Here is a 2,547-nt window from a genome sequence, read left to right on the forward strand (position 1 = left end):
CCTATTTTTTGTTAAAAACATCTGAGCTTTTCTGCTTAAAATGTTTCTAGAACCAATGATACAAGGTTGCAAATGGGATGTCTGAAGCCACAGTTGGTCCACAGAAGGTGATTTCTTTGACCTACATAGTGTTCTTAAAATTTCTAAATAGTTGCCAGTTTTTTTTGTTTTGTTTTGTTTTGGTTTTTTTCTTGATTGGGAGAGTTTACACTTGAAAGGGCAGACGGACCCGAGCTGATAAGGCGACAGGACCCGAGCTGACAATTCGCCAGAGAAGTTCCATTTTATTCAAGGACGCATTTATAGGGAGCCGCGTTCCGGGGTTGGATAGGGGGTGTACGGGGCGGTAGCTGATTGGACGGGGCTGGGCAAGGTGAGCCTTGACCTGTGACTGGCTGAGGTTTGGCACAGGTGGGCTTGGGTTTTGGCACTGACGGGCTTGTTTACTGTGGAGAAGAACCAGGAAGGGCGCCATATTGCCAGGGTGTGTCCTTTGTTCAGGCGCCCATGGGGTCCCTACATTCCTACAACACTAAACTCAGATTTCAAGTTCTTAAAAAATTACAGAGTCATGACCCATATTCCTTTATGAGTACAATCTGGAGCCAAGTAGCTGCTGTTCTCTTTATAAAGAAATGTGTTCTCTGAATTAACCTTTCTGTGCCTCTTTCCTCATCTGGACAAATAGAATAATAATTATGACTCTCTCATAGAGTTATTGCAATAAGCAAAGGTGTTTTTGTGTATAAAGCTCTTAGTGTCTGGCATTTAATAGGTGCGACTGTCTCCACCCAACCCTATTTATTTAAATTCCTGTCAGATACATAGCTTATACGTATTTGCGTTTGTGGCCCTTGGCATAAGTCATGCAAAAGATAGTAGGTACAAAAGTTTCTGGAAAGCAGAGGAGGCTGGAGGGTCCTTAACACCTTCCTACCAAAGATTGTGCTCCTGAAAAATTCCTAGTAAGAACTGTCAGGCAGTGTCAGTCATGTGGCGTCAGTCGTGTGCAGCACCAGTGGGGATGACATTCTATTGGACACCAAGGTTTGCCCCGTCTTCCTGTGCTGGGTATTTCCCACTGGTCTTCTCAGATCCACCCTCTACCCTCCTGCACCTGCTGTGGGCCCCAGGAGGCTGGCCTGTAGGGACTGTCTCGTGGGGCTTCCCTGCCCTCTGGTGCCCCTCAGGATTCAACCAGTGAGGAGCACTGGTGGGAGATGAGAGAGAAGGAAAGGTGAGGCTGCATGTTAATTCCTGCACTCCCTCCCTGCTGGCTGGCTGCAGCTTGTCTGGGTCTCCCTGTGGATGACCCACGGCTCCTGCCAGGCAGCCCTCTCCAAGCACCTACTTACTCTGAGTTCCTGTAACTGCTCTCCCCTCTTCCTCTCAGGCAGGGCAAGAATGGCAAAGAACCCTCACTATTGCCAGCCCCAGGATGCCACCCCATCCTTCATCCTTCAGTGGCTTCACTGTAGCCTTCTGGCACCTTTGAGAACAATCCCTTTATTAACTTTCAGTTGTTCCAATTTTAAGGTGGCATTAAATTCCTGCCAAAACCCTGACTGATAAGCCTATCTACTTTATAGTGTCCATTACCACTTACATTCTGCTGTGTACAGGATCTTCAAAACTTTCTGAGCCATGTCCTTATTGGTAAGTTACTGGATTTGATCCCTTCATTATCTGCTAAGCAATGCTCAGCCAGTTGTAACTGGTAGATTAAGTAATGTGTTCATCAAAATATTTAATGTTGCCAAATGGAGAAATTTTAAAAAGTAATAATATTAATCATGAACTGCTGTCTACCATCACGTTGAAGTAATAAGAAAAGCAAATGTCTCAGTGCCTGTGCTTCCCACACTACCTTGGGCCAAGAGCACGCTCCCTGTCCCCCCTTACTACCCCCCCCCAAGCAGGAGCTCACACTTTTGGGTTCTCAAAAATAAGGGAGAATTTTTACATAATTGAAAGTGAAGGGAAAGTCTACATGGAAGGAGAGGATGAACTTATTAGTGAAGGAGCAGAAATGCCTTGTCCACTACGGTAGCTACAGGCCACATGTGCCTGCTGAGCAGGTGAAATGTGACTGGTCCAAACTGAGATGTGCTGGGAGTGCAAAACGCACACTGTGCTTTGTGTCACTGTGAGGAAATGGGAAGCGTCTCACTAATAACATTCTAAATATCAATCACATGTTGAAATTATAATCGGTTGAATATATCAGGTTAAATACAAAATATTATTAAAAATTTTTTTGAAGGTAATAGTAAAGTAGAACTGCTCTCTGCCCCTCTCCCTCACCTGCAGCCCATGGGCTGTATCAAATAAAAGAGGAAGGCAGGGCTAGAGCTTCTGCCCGGCACACAGCTTGTAGCTTGTCTTTGAGTCACAGCGCATAACATATCCCACATACGAGTGTCTTTGGAATGTGTACACAGGTGGAAAAGAGATTCTGTGTAGCCAGGGCCACCTGTCCTTTGAGGTGTGCATATAATTCTTGCCATCACTGGATCCCCATCAGGAAGGAAATGACATGCCTTTCAT

This window comes from Galeopterus variegatus, unplaced genomic scaffold (assembly GCF_000696425.1).
Source record: "Galeopterus variegatus unplaced genomic scaffold, G_variegatus-3.0.2 Scaffold1051, whole genome shotgun sequence".
NCBI classification, from domain to species: domain Eukaryota; kingdom Metazoa; phylum Chordata; class Mammalia; order Dermoptera; family Cynocephalidae; genus Galeopterus; species Galeopterus variegatus.